This window comes from Chiloscyllium punctatum, chromosome 1 (assembly GCF_047496795.1).
Source record: "Chiloscyllium punctatum isolate Juve2018m chromosome 1, sChiPun1.3, whole genome shotgun sequence".
In the NCBI taxonomy this organism is placed as follows: domain Eukaryota; kingdom Metazoa; phylum Chordata; class Chondrichthyes; order Orectolobiformes; family Hemiscylliidae; genus Chiloscyllium; species Chiloscyllium punctatum.
In genome coordinates, this window is record NC_092739.1 from 39,755,289 (window position 1) to 39,770,391 (window position 15,103).

General features: G+C 39.0%; 1 protein-coding gene across 2 annotated transcripts in view; it reads left to right on the forward strand.

The window, feature by feature from the left end:
• The window catches only part of cds1 (CDP-diacylglycerol synthase (phosphatidate cytidylyltransferase) 1), a 133,194-nt gene that overhangs the window by 58,282 nt on the left and 59,809 nt on the right, over positions 1-15,103 (forward strand). The window lies entirely within an intron of this gene.

Genomic DNA, 15,103 nt, shown 5'->3' on the forward strand with positions numbered 1-15,103 from the left:
TAGATAGGTGGACAGCAAGAGCCTTTTTCCTTCGATAGTGAAGGCTAACATGAGGGTCATGGCTTTAAGTTGAGGGGTGATAGATTTAGGACAGATATTAGGGGTAGTTTCTTCACTGACAATAGTATGGGCGTGGAATGGTCTGCCTGCAACAGTAGTAGACTTGTCGACGTTAAGTGCGTTTAACTGGGCATTGGACATACATATGGATAATAATGGAACAGTGTAGGTTAGATGGGCATCGGGTTATTTTCACAGGTCGGCAACACCGAGGGCTGAAGGGCCTGTGCTGCACTGTAATGTTTTATATCAACTTGGCTAAGGGCGGAGTGTGTTCTAGAGCATGTGTTCAGTACTATTGCTGGAATGTTGTCAGGGCCCATAGCCTTTGCAGTATTCAGTGTCTCCAGCTGTTTTTCTTTTATATGGTGTGAATAGAATTGGCTGAAATCTGGCACATGGTGATGTTGGGGACCTCCAAAGGAGGTTGAGATGGCTCATCCAATCAGCACTTCAGGCTGACGGTTATTGTGAATGCTTCAGCCTTTGCATTGATCTGCTGGGCTCCTTGTTATTGATGAGGATCTTCCTCTTCCATTAAGTTGTTGCATTGTCCATTACCATTAATTACTGGATTTTGCAGAGCTTAGGTCTGGATATGGTGTCTGGGACGTTATCTGTAAAATGTGGTTTAATGAGTTAGAACAATGTCAAGCTATAGCTTGACTAATCTGAGAGACAACTCTCTAATTTTGGCACTAGCCCTCAGATCTTAGTAAGGAAGACTTTGTGGAGTCAACAGGACTGTTTACTGTGTTGTTTCTAACATCTAGGTTGATGCCAGGTGGTTCAGTTCTGTTTTGAGATTTTCTAGTAATTGTCATGACTGAGCAGCTCACTATATTAAAACCTGTTCCTGACATTATTTTGTGAAGAAGGAAAATAAACATGCTTTTTTTCAACTTAATGCCATTGTGATGGAACGTCTTAATGTTTATAGTATTTAGAACCACAGGATATCCGAAAGCATACTCAGTGATGAGTTTTTCAAACACTGTCCCTATTGCAGTGTCAGAAGTATGTATACAGAAAATTACCATAAAGATCAGTGAAATAAGTGACACTTTTTTTAAACCTTGCTGTATATGGTTGTTAACCAGCTACCTTGTTAAACCAAGTTAACTTAATTGGACCCAGAACAACAGAAAATCATTTCTCTTCTAAAGTGAAATATGAATGCATAACTAGAGATTTTAGCCACTGTTTCAATTTTAGATTTACTATTTTATATTTCAGTGTACATATTCATTGACACAGCATTTTCTGTTGTGAATTATTAATTGTAATTGTCATAAACTAGTTTTTTTGCTATTTATTGTTGTCCTTCCCACAATATCTGGTCAAATGTTTGGTCAATATAATACTTTTTAAAGCTCTTTGTAAACAATTCACTTGGGGATGTTAAATTCTTTTGTATCTGACCTTCAAAAGGCTTGTGTTAAATAGTTTTGTTTAATTAGCCAGCTCTCCAGAAAATATAATTTATCCAATTGTGTTTCCTTCTAGCAATATAACCTGTCAGACCAATTCTTATGCTAATCTGTTTTTCTTCAAATTGCATGGTGTGCAATTAATTCAACTACACATAGAGAAAATTGGTTTACTATTTTATAGCTCTGAAAGTACCTGACTGCACTGTTTATTATCGTATTCCCTATCTAGGTATTTGTGTGCACTCAATAAACTGGGTCATGTGCAAACTGAGTAGCGTGTAGAAATGTCAGGAATTGGAAATTAAAATTTAAAAAGTATTTTTATAATTTGCATGAGCAGAACCCCTGATGTTTTGAATCTCTCTGGGAATCTAAACCAAAATAACCACATTTACCAAACAGCCCCCAAATCAGGAAATCACTGACCAGATTCCCCTTTTTATAATAATTCCTTTAACATGAGCCAGAGCCAGTGCAAACTTAACATGAATTAACAGGCAAATGATGCTTCATGTAAAAAGACCATTTTCGTTTGAAAAAAAAAGAACCATCTTACATAACCACACTGGTAGCACAGTGGCTCAGTGGCAAGCACTGCTGCCTTAGAGTGCCAAAGACCTGCTCTCGATTCCAGCCTTGGGTAAGTATCTCTGTGGAATTTGCTGTTCTATGATTTTCAGCAAATATGGAATTATGTAGCTACAGCTCTACTGTAAGCTTCATTCATACAGGGGAGCGGACAATATCTTTCATCTTTGAGTTTCCTGGGCACAATTTATCATTGGTAATGCATTCAACATTCACAGCCCTCTCCATGTTAGTCAGCTTTCCAAATATTGGACATTTTTGACCAGTGTGTACAGTGTCTTTCGGGCTCTTGTTTCCTCTTCTATGTAGCAGATAAGCTGAACCTTTCCTGAAATTTTCCTTATCCTCTCTCAAAAGTTTTCTGTGGTCCTCCTTCTGTCTCTACCCTTTTCCATTTTTTTGCATGTTGTCACCCCTGTTCCCCGAGCTATTTGGTTGTTGATCTTAATACTTGTTAATCACAGAACTTCGTCTTCAACTTACTTCCTGTTGGTACTGCTTCTGCTTCCAGATTCGGAGCTGCCTGGTTACAAAGAGTCATAGAATTATGCAGCATGGAAACAGACCCTTCGGTCCAACTTGCCCATGGTGACCAGCTATCCTAAATTAATCTAGTGCCATTTGTTAGCATTTGGTCCATATCCCTCTTCAACCCTTTCTATTCGTGTGCCCATCCAGATGTTTTTTAAATGTAATTGTACCAGCCTCTGGCAGCTCATTCCATTCATGCACCCTTCATTTCCCATGGCTAATCCACCTAGCTTGCACATCCCTGGACACTATGGGCAGTTTATTATCGCCAATACACCTAACCTGCACATCTTTAGACATAGACCAATATTTCCTATTATCTAAGAAAATTACAATTAAAGTCTTTAAAAATGCTGCAAGTGCTTAAACACTCTTCTCAAATATTTTAAAAACCATTACAAGTTCCATGATTTTATGAAAGAAATGCCAAGGTTTCCTTACTAAACTGCTTGCAGGTCAAAGATTGTCACACTGATAGAGGTAAAAAATGACTCCTCTTAGTCCATAGAAGGTAAGGACTAAAATCTATAAAGAAATTCATCTAGCAATTCACTAGTTAGTTACAACTTGTGACAGTGCAGTGCAGAATGTTGGAATACTAATTCAGCATCATGGTATGGGAAGTCTCAGGAATTCTGCATTATGAATTCCCATTGTCTGTTGCTGTCCTGTGGGGAGCTAAAGTAATGGTTCACTAAAGCATGTTTTAGCAGGCAGTTAGTCTGCATGTGGATTTAGATGGTGTGTTGCCTGTGAAACATGGAGCAAAGGAGGTGAAGGGGGGGTAAAACTTGTAGGTAAACAATTTCAAAGATCCTTTGAAAGGGTTGATGTCACTTGCTATTGTTGCTCATTATCCTAAAATGCCTGTAGATTCTACTCCTTGCAAGGGTTTGGTAACTTGTACTGCAAATTGCATTATTTTACAGTCTCCTATTTACTTGTACTTAAGAATGCAATGCCGGGGGATCCAAGATGGCGGCAACCCAGCAAGTCTGAGTCTATAGTGCTCCTCCCAAGACTTGGGCAAAGTGGGTCACCCACCTGCACCACACTCTCAAAATCATTTAAAATAGCTGTTTAATTTAATTAGTTGCTTAGTATTAAATTTAAACAATCTAATCTTTAATAAAAATGACTAAAGGGAAGGGAGCCCGCATCTCTCAGCAAGCAGGAACCCCTCCCCCACCCCTTCCAGCTGCAGCAGCGGCATCCACAGCTGCCCCGGGGGACTTACCTACGGTGGCAAGCCTCGTGGAAATCATCTCTAAACTGGATGCGAAGGTCGACGCTTTCATTGAAGAATCCCGAAATCGATGGGACTCACTCTCTGCCGCGCTGCAAAAGCACGTCCAAGACATTAAAGAAATCGAGCACCGAGTCGGAGGGGCGGAGCTAAAGGCTGCGACCTCCGAAACTACAGCGCAATCGGCTGTGGATCGGGTCCGGACTCTCGAACAGCGAGTCCGGACCTTAGAGAATCAAATTGATGACCTCGATAATCGAAGTCGTCGAAAAAATATTAGTTTTCTGGGCCTTCCCGAACGGGAAGAGGAAGGCCAGCTTACAGCGTTTCTCGAGCAGTGGCTGCCACAGCTTTTAAATCTGGAAGCTGGATCAGGCCAGGTAAAGGTAGAATGGGCCTACTGGGTTGCAATACGCGGGCCTGGCTCGAACCAGCGTCCCCACCCGGTCCTGTTCCGGCTGCAGAGCTATTGGGAGAGGCAGATACTCCTAGAAGCCTCTAGAAATCTTGGAAAAGATTCCCAAGCCATGACCTATAAAGGATCCAAGATCATGTTATTCCAGGACTTTTCCCTAGCTCTGTTCCGAAAGAGGAAGGCATTCGATGAGGCGAAGAAATGTTTAAGGGACTTAAATATTCGTGTGTGTGTGTGGAGAAAGCCGGGGGGGTTTAGTTAATGTTAGTGGGGGGAGGTGATTACCTTATTCTATTTTACCTCTGTCTCTAGGAGCGGGGTTGTTTTCCCTTGTTATTTTGTATTATTATATTTAATTATTAAATGTTGAGGTTGTAATTTTATAGTTTATATGTTTATACATTGTATTAACATTACCAAATGTATCCAGGTGTTGGTGTGGGTGGGGGAGGGGGGGTGGGGGTAGGGTGCTCACTGTTAACTCTAGCTTTGTATTATATCTGAATTCTCCTCATCCTATTGAGGAGCGCCTGGGTCAAGGGTGGGCATTGGTTGGGAGAGGATATGATGGACCTTTGGAAAGGAAGTGACACCCCCTGGGAACAAGGGGGAAAATCTCCATTTAAATACTTTTTTTTATTATTTAGAAATAGTTTTTTATTATATTGTTGTGAGTGTATTAGAGAACCTTTTATTTTTGTGAATTTAAATGCTCTATGCTCGGGATGTTCTGGATAGGGTTTCCCCTCCCGAAGGGTCTCGGATTTGCCCGGATGATTATGGTTGATCAGTCGGTTAAGTGGTGCACCTGGAATGTCAAGGGCAGTAATTCGCCAGTCAAAAGGAAGAAAATATTATCAAATCTTAAGAAAGAAAGAGTTGATATAGCTCTCCTACAGGAGACACACCTGTTGGATAAAGAACACTTGAAATTATGACAGGGTGGATTTGATCAGGCCTTTATTTCTTCTTTTAGCTCAAAAAGTAGGGGAGTTGTTATTCTTGTTTGGAAGAATTTTGCTTTTAAAATCCTAAATCAGATAAAAGATGAATCTGGACGATATATTCTGATTAAAGCCCTTATAAATGGAGAGGAATATGGGATTTTAAATTTGTACTGTACCCCAGCACACCCCTTTAAATTTATAACGGAAACCTTCTCAAAATTGATGGCTCTTGGTGCCAGTCATACAATTAAAGTCTCCCCCTATAATTGTATTATGGATCCGGAAATAGATAGGATTCCCAAGAGTACTGCAGGAGTATTTCCCAGATCTAGACAATTGGTGGATTTGAACAAAGAATTAGGATTAGTAGATGTATGGAGATGTCTTCATCCACAGGGCAGAGATTTTTTTCTTTTTACTCCAATCCACATAAATGTCATACCAGAATTGATATGTTTTTTGCCCCCTCAATTTTTTTTTAAATTCCCTATCATCCTGTAAAATAAGTAGTGTAGCAATTTCTGACCATGCTGCTGTATATATGGAAACCAAGGTGAGGAACAACGGGACATCCCCTCGGCATTGGCATATGGAACCCTTCCTAATGAAAGATAGTAAATTTGTAAAGTACTTCTCTCAAGAATTTAAAACGTTTTTAGAAATTAATTTAGGTACGGCTAGCAACCAATCAATGATGTGGGAGACCATCAAAGCTTACGTGCGAGGTTTGATCATCTCCTACTCAGCGACCCAGAAAAAATTAAAGGGAGAACAACAGCGTCTGCTCGAAGCTCGGTTAAAAGCAGCTGAAACAGCGTACACTGACAGACCTTCTATTATCAAATTGCAAAGGATTTACGGCCCTTATGACAGCTCTAAACACTACGCTTACCCAAACGGCTAAGAGGGAAATATTATTTGCAAAACAAAGGTTATATGAATTTGGCGACAAACCGGGTAGGTACTTAGCATTTCTTGCAAAGAAAACAAAAGGCCCCTCAAACTATCACATCTATCAAGGAAAGTACGGGTATTTTGACTCATGATCATAAAAAGATTAAAGCAATCTTTAGAAAATTTTATTCTGATTTATATAAATTGCAGGATTGTGAAGACAGGGCTAGGAGGATGCAATCATTTTTTAAACATTTTACCTTTCCGGGCCTAACTCCGGAACAGGTATCGGTCTTAAATGCTCCCCTAACAGTCCAAGAAATACTTGACGCAATCAGGCAACTTCAGAGCGGTAAGGCACCTGGCCCAGATGGCTTTCAAGCTGAATTCTATGAAAAATTTACAGAAATATTGGCTGGTCCACTTATGGACATGTATAACTATGCATATAGTCAGGGCTGTCTTCTGCCTTCGCTGAAAGAGGCAAATATCTCTCTTATCCTTAAAAAAGGAAAGGATCCAGAAGATTGTACGTCATACAGACCAATATCCTTGCTAAATGTAGATTTTAAAATCCTTTCTAAAACATTAACATTGAGACTAGAAAGGGTACTGCCACATATCATAAAGGAGGATCAGACAGGATTTATTAAGGGCTGTAGGTCATCCAATAATATTAGAAGGGTTTTGAATATGATTCAAGCCTGCCATCAGGGAAATATACCAGGAGTAGTAGTTTCATTAGACGCGGAAAAGGCATTTGATAGGGTTGAATGGTCATATTTGTTTTACACATTGGAAAGGTTTGGCGTTGGAAAAGTGTTTACCAAATGGGTCTCAACATTGTATAGTGATCCCAAAGCAGTTGTGGTTACCAATGGATTAGGTTCGGATAGCTTCAGTGTGGGTAGGGGCTGCCATCAGGGATGTCCTCTCTCGCCATTGTTATTTATGTTAATAAATGAACCAATAGCAGAAGGTTTACGGGCTGATCCTAATATAACGGCCCCGAGGATTGGTACAGGTAAACATAAAATTACCCTTTTATGCAGATGATGTTCTTCTATTCCTCAGTAATTCTCTGATGTCCGTACCTCGCTTAATCCAAGTTATTAATACATTTAGCGCATTCTCAGGCTATAAAATTAATTTCTCAAAATCGGAGGCTATGCCAATGGATGGCCTTGCTATGATACTCCACTTAGTGGACGGATCCCATTTTCCCTTTCGTTGGTCCCTGGAGTGTTTTTTATATTTAGGCATTTTTATTACCCCAGTATTTGGTCAGTTATACAAGGCTAACTTTTTGCGCATTTACTGGAAAGGATAAGGCAGGACCTCCAGTGATGGGGAGACCTTCCAATTTCTTGGCTGGGTAGAATATCACTAATTAAAATGAATGTCCTGCTCCGTCTCCTATACCCTATGAGAATGCTTCCGGTGATGTTGCTGAAGCTGGCACTAGGTAAATTATATGGCTGGTTGGGTTCCTTTATCTGGAATCATAGACGGCCCCTCATTAAGATGAAGAAGCTACAGCTTCCACAGGCAAGGGGAGGATTGGACTTCCCAGATTTTAGGAAATATCACTTAAGTTCCTTATTCAGTTACGTAGCTGATTTGGTCTTGTCTGATCCACAATCAATCTGGCTGGACATTGAGGTTTCTCAAGTAAAATACCCACTTATTAACCTTTTATTTTCAGACAAAAGGAAAATCATTACGGATCACTCTTAAAAACCCTATAATACTAAACACAATTAAAGCTTGGAATATAATGCAGCAAAATGAAGGCAACTCACATAAAACATCCCCCTATGCGCCGATAGTGGTAGCACGGGGATTCCAACTGGGGTTTACAGATGCTACTTTTAAACTCTGGAGATCCAGGGGTATCTCATGTCTAGGGGACCTATTTGAAGATGGGGTCCTGATGTCTTTTGAACAGCTGCGTCAGAAATTCAGATTACCTAATGGAGATCTCTATCGATACTTCCAAATTCGAGACTATATACAGAAGAAGACTACATTATTAGATAGTCTTCATAAATCAGATAGAGAATGTAGAGTACTACGACCAATGGGGTATCCTCCATCAGTACAATTTATCATTTACTACATGATGAAGTATCGGGAGATATGGACAATCTGCTTAAAACATGGGATCAGGAATTGGGACTAGAAATCTCTATAGAAACGTAGAATGACATTTGGGAAAACGCCAGAAGAATCACCATCTGCAACAGAACTCAGGCAATCCAGCTGAAGATACTTCATAGGGCCCATATAGCACCGGATCGATTGGCAACGTTTAAGGCAGGAGCATCTCCAATGTGTCCCAAATGTAAAATAGAGATGGGCACTCTTGTACATTGCCTATGGACCTGTCATAAGATCCGTAGATATTGGACTAAAGTAGCAAGTACCCTGACAGAAATTTTAGGAACGGAAATTAAAGTGGACCCTGTATCTCTCCTTTTGGGCTTTTCGAACTTTCCCTCCCTGGACATGCATGGGAAGAGACTATTTTCTATTCTCTCTTTCTGTGCAAGGAAAAATATTTTGGTAAACTGGGTGGCTGAGGGCCCCCCGGACTTTCAAATTGGCACAGATTAATAATGGAATGTATTCCCCTTGACTTCCTTACAAATATGGTGCACCGAAAGACCGAATTATTTTATAAAATATGGCAGCCCTTCTTGAATTATATGAATACAGATATTTCGGCTATCCTAACAAGGGCTTTTATTTAATTGGGATTACGAACCTGGCTGGTCCGGGGCCCCTTAGGAGAGGAATCCTGCACGAATACAGGTTTTGTTACATTTGATGTTAATACATTCCGAGCATGTATCTCACCACCCAATTTCTATGTTATCCGTTTTTTTTTCTCTTTCTCTTATTTGAATAATGTAAGAGATTTAAATATACACTCTGGTTAGTTGTAGGTTAGATTAGTAGTTAAAAGGTAAAAAGCTCCTTGGATGCTGCCTGAACTGCTGTGCTCTTCCAGCACCACTAATCCAGAACCTAGATTAGTAGTTAGTTGAGTTTTGTTTTTTTTTCTTTCTCTGTATTTTTCTTTTGTTAAATTTTGGCTATTCTATATTTAAGATTTAATTGTATATCAATGTTTGTACTTGAGAGTTTTGTTTATTTTTGTAAACTTGTAAAAATCTTAAATTTCTAATAAAAATATCTATTAAAAAAATGCAATGCCAAATTTGGGTATAATTTTAAAGATCCAATATACAAACATTTCCCGTTCTTATGAGCAAGTGCTTTATACTGTCCTACATTAATGTTCCAATTTGCATGCAGGCTCCAGAACGGAACCCATTCATAACCTGGGGACTGCCTGTACTATTTCCCTTCCTATTTCCTAAACTGTATGCAATCAGATTGTTGTTAATGTTGTGATGATATCATTCATTGGCACAATGATCCCATTATCATTTCTCTGTCTTCAATTTGGATGCCCAAATTTTTTGGAATGTTTACTGTTATTTGCTTTCCTGATTTTTAATTTTTTGTTTGAATGTCTTCTATCTTCAATTTAGGAAATCTGGTAGGCATGGATGAGTTGGGCCGAAGGGCATGTTTCCGTGCTGTATGATTCCATTGGCAGTTTGTCATTTTCTGTCATTTTATCTTTCTTTCCCATTCTTCTATTTTCTTTTGTTTTCCGCTTCTATTTCAATAAAAATATTAATTGATCTCTTCCTCTCTAGTGTCAACCTATCCTGTTTCTCTATTACATAATTTTTTTTTTCTGCAGTGCCCTGGTTGCCCTCCGCACAAGCACATTGGTGCTTGTAAGTTCAGGTGAAAACTATCCCTTTACTCTAGACAGATATTTTTAATCAACCTGTTCAGTTGTTCAGAAATATTATTGGACACTTGAGCAAGTGGAATTTGAATCCAGGACTCCTTGCTCAGAGGTAGGGTACTCACATTGCACCATAACAACCCTGTTGTTATCTATACATAAGTACACAAGAATTAGAAACAGGAGTGGGCTGTTTAGCTCTTAGAACCTTCTCTGCCATTTGCTAAGGTTATAGCTGATTATAATTTTGGCCTTAAATCCACTTTCCTGTCTGTTCTCATAGTCCTTGACTGCTTTGCCAATCAAAAAATCTATCTACCCCAGCTTTGAATATACTGTGACCTAACCTGTGCTGTTTTCTGGGAACATCTGGAAAAGGACCCCTTGTCTCAATTTTAAATGGGAAACCCTAACTCTAGAATCCCTCATAAGGAAAAAGTTGCATCCACTAAGTCCAGTCTCCTCTGGATTGTGTATGTTTCAAGATAGTTACCTCTTGCTCAAATTCCAATGAGTATAGGCCTAAACTACTCAACCCTTACACATAAAATTAACCCTGTCCTATAACATCTAATGCAGTTTGATCCTTGATCGTAATAGATCAAAGAAAGGGAAATGTTTGTATATTGGATCTTTAAAATGATGTAGTCTCATGTGGAGTAAGGCCTGTAGCTGTGTTAAGTCCTTTTTCCTGAGGTTCTTAGACACTTGATGCAACTGCAATATACCAACTTCTGTGAACAAGCAACCAAATTTTATTTAGCACAGCACAATACAAGCTTTGGAGAAACCCTGAAAACTCTTCACCATGCTTGCAAGTCGTGTCCAGGGGTCCCTCTGGAGGAACCTTTTAACACACACCTCGCAGGACTTACGGGTCAAGGCGAAAGCTCTCCCTGAACAAAGGAAACAATCTTTCCTTTATACAAAATCTTTTCAATCACAGTTAGTAATGCCCACAAGATAACCCCCAGTCTCTCACACTCAGTCACCTGCCACTCGAGATACAATGCAGTGACCACCCCGCCTCCAGAAATAGTGTAATGCAAATCATCCTTAATGGTCAAACCTGTTGCAAATCACTTTTTATTTGTAACTATAGGGGAGTAATCGAATTCCAACTGTAATGTTCTTATTGATTTCTGAATAGGGGATGAAAACAATGTAAGTCATCCCTAAATGGCACGGGAATGGCCATGTAAACCTCCCATATGCCACCTATCGGTCAAAGACACACCACCCTATCCCCAGGGAATTCAATTTGTTGCAGGTCAGCAGAGCAAATTAATTCTTTAATATCACAGCTGCAACAATACTTCCACAATTTACTGCTCAATTTTCCATCTTAAGTGCCAATATTCTATTTGTTGTCCGAATAATATGCTGTATTTTCATAACAGATGATGATTCATGTTCCAGGATATCCATATCCCTCTGTTCCATAGAGTTCTGCAGTCCACTCTGTTAAATATTAAGCTGCTGATTTATTCCTCCTACCAAAATGGACAAGTTTGCATTTTCCACTCACCACTTTTCTTCCCTACTCATTTAACCATCTAATTCTCTTTGCAGACTTGCATGCTTTCTTGACAGCTTACTTCACTACATGTCTTGGTCATACACAAAGTTAACTATATACATTATCCCACAAGTCCTCCTTTTTTCCAAGCCATTCCTAAACATTGTAAATAATTGAAGCCTCTGAACTAATCCCTATGGCATTCCCCTCATCTTGCCAACCCAAACATAATCCATTTGCTTTTAGTTTGTTTCCTGTTAATGATCCTATGTCCGTCCTACTATTTTACCACCTACAGCAGGAACTCTTATTTTTGTAAGAACATTTGTGATGCCTGATCTGTAGCCTTTTGGAAATTGCAGTATTCTACATACACAGGTTCCCCTTTATGCACCTTGCTTGTTACTTACTTAAAACACTTCAATAAATTAGTCAAATATGATTTGTTTTCCCAAAGCCATGTTGACTCTATCAGTTATTACGATTGTCTAAACGTTCTATTAGTCCTCCTTAATAATGGAGTTTAGCAATTTCCCTGTAACTGGCCTTGTTTCCTGTTTTGTACATCCTCCATTTCTAAGATGTTACAATTGCAATAAGCTGGAACTATTCCACAATCTACATAATTTTGGACAATTATAACTATTTCATCTACTTTCTCAGTAGTCCCCTCTTTAAACACCCTCAGATGCAGACTGTCAAGTCCAGGGAATGCGTCATAAAACCTAACATTATTCAACATTTTACTCCAAGATATTTTTGATTTTATACCTAGTTACCTTTATACCTAAGATGGCACTGGGAATAGTGACTTTGTGCACTTTTTTCGTTGCATTCCAGTATCCCTGAACTTCAGTACATGACAATAAAACCTGATTTTAATTTTAATCTTCATCTCTTTAAACTTGTGTTTAGCTTACAGCTCATTACAGACTTTGGCTTTTTCTTTTCAATGTTAACATGACTTTATGTTTAGATAATAAATGAAAATAACTAAAAGAAATCCATGCACTTACCTTATGTACTTGAGTACAAGACAGTCTCAATTAAAAGTCAACCCCTATTTTTGGCCAAAAAATCTGAAATTTTCTGTATACAGGTACACAATCCTTTATCTGACATCCTTGGGGCTGGTTGTTTTTTGGATTTTGGAATTTTTTGGATTTCTGAATAAATGACATTTTCACAATTAAATTTTTAAAAAATCTTGCCGAACAGCAGAACCATGTGTGACTAGTATAAGTACTGAGACACAATGATGCCTGCCAGTACTGGGCCACACCGCTGAGTGACATGGCTCGAGTGGGTGTGGAATTAGGTCACCTGTTCGCACGCCAAATAACTTTGTTATACAGAAAAATACTTAAAGAAGAATCTTTGGATTTCGGATAAAGGATTGTGTACCTGTACCTCATGTGAAAGTCAACCCTAGTTCTTTACAGATAACAGATCAATGTTTGTGAGTCAAGGTATTATCCTGTACATAAATGACATCATGAGGAAATGAATTTTTTGTGGTATTTTGTGATTCGATGTACAATTCACACCAATTTGGCTCGAAAGAGTCAGATGACAACCAACCTCGCGATATATCGTCATATACCTAGTTGAGGTTTTGAAATTCCTTCATTTTGTGTAAAAATGCCTCCAGAAAAACAATGCAAAATATACAGCAGCATTTAAATTGAAGGTTATTGAAGTTACAGAGAAGACAAGTAACTGTGTAGCAGTAAGAGAACTGTGTGTTTTGGAGAGGCTTGAGAGACTGGAGAAAGATATTGAATCAACTTCAGACAATACTAAAACAAAAGTGTGCTTACATAGGTAAACCTAGCAAAAGGCCACAATTGGAGAAAAAGTTGATGAGTGGGTACTTGGAAATCACCAAGTGGAAAACAGGTTAGTCGTGAAGCCATCAGAATCCATGCATAAAACTAATCAAAGAAGGGTGGAATTTTAGATATTAAGGCAAGTGCTGGATGGTGTAAGTTTCATGAGAAGGTAAGATTTAGTAATTCAACAGAGAACTAAAATTGCACAAAAGTTGCCTGCTGAACTAGAAGACAAAATATTATAGTTTCACCAACTTGTAATCAGAAATTGACAGAAGGAGAGCTACAATCACTCATTAGAAACGTGGACGAAATGCCTATAACTCTCAATATGCCAGAGAATCGAACTGTGAACCAAAAAAGGGAAGAAACAGTACTGGTGAGAACCACTGGCCGTGAGCAAAGTAGGTTTACTTTAGTTTTATCTTGTACGGCTGATGGCACTGAATTAAAACAGATAGCTGTTTTTAAGAGAGAAACTTTGCCAAAGGAGAAATTTCCAAAAGGAATTGTTGTCCATATCCATCCAGAAGTTGAATACAGAAAATGGATAAAGGAAGTTTGGAATTTACAACCTGTGCGCTACACATGGAAAAGAGTGTGCTCGTCTGGAACCTGTTTAGATCACATCTAATGAAGAATGTTGTTGATAACATCCCATCGCATAATACTGACGTAGCTGTAATTCCCGGTGGGTTTACAAGTGTTTTGCAACCAATAGATGTTGATCATAATAAGCCATTTAAGGACATGATGAGAATGAAGTGGAATAACTGGATGCGTAATGGAGAAAAGACATACACGAAAAGAGGCAGTATACAGGCTCCAGCACTGCTGCTGATCTGTGAATAGATCATTGAATCATGGAAGGAAATAAAAACTGACACTATTTTCAAATCTTTCAAGAAATGTAGAATTTTGAAAGCATTGGATAGTGCAGAGGACAATTAAAGTCACAATAGTGAGAGTTAAATGGTAACTTCCATGTACTTGCTGCTCTTCAACTTAGAAAACAGAGTTTGAGAGTTTGCTCAGTAGCCTTAGTTATTTGTGTAGATGATACATAGCTGCTGCTAATGTGCATCACTGGTGGAAGGATAAAAGTTGAAGCTGTTAGATGAAATGCTAGTTAAGCTAGCTGTTTTGCCTGTTTGGTGTTGAGCTTCATGAGTAGTGTTTAGAGCTGCACTCTTGTAGGTAAGTAGAGAGTATTCTATCATACTCCTGAATTGAATCTCATGGATGGTGAGCAGGTTTTGAAAAGTCAGCAAGTGAAGTACTCACTGCAGAATTCCCTGCCTGTAATTGTAGCCACCGTATTCATGTGGCTAGTTTGGTTCAGTTTCTGTAAATGGTTACCTCTAGGATGTGAATAGTGGGGGATTCAGCAATGGTAATGCCACTGAATGCCAAGAGATAATGGTTAGATTCTTTATTGTTGGAGTATTCATGGCTTGAGACTTGTATGATGCAAATGTTACATAGCACCTATCAGGAGAAACTTTGGATTGCAGATACTGGAGATCAGAGTCAAAAAGTATGGCACTGGAAAAGCACAGCAGTTCAAGTAGCATTCGAGAAGCAGGAGAGTCGATGTTTTGGGCATAAGCCCTTCATCAGGAATGCCTTGATGAAGGGCTTATGCCCAAAACATTGACTCTCCTGCTCCTCGAAAGCTGATTGAACTGCTGTGATTTTCCAGCTCCACACTTTGACTTTCAGCACTTATTAGTCAAAGCCTGAATGTTTATGTCTTATATTTTGAGGTGGACAGCTTCAGAGTTGGGTACTTGTCAACTGCCATTTATG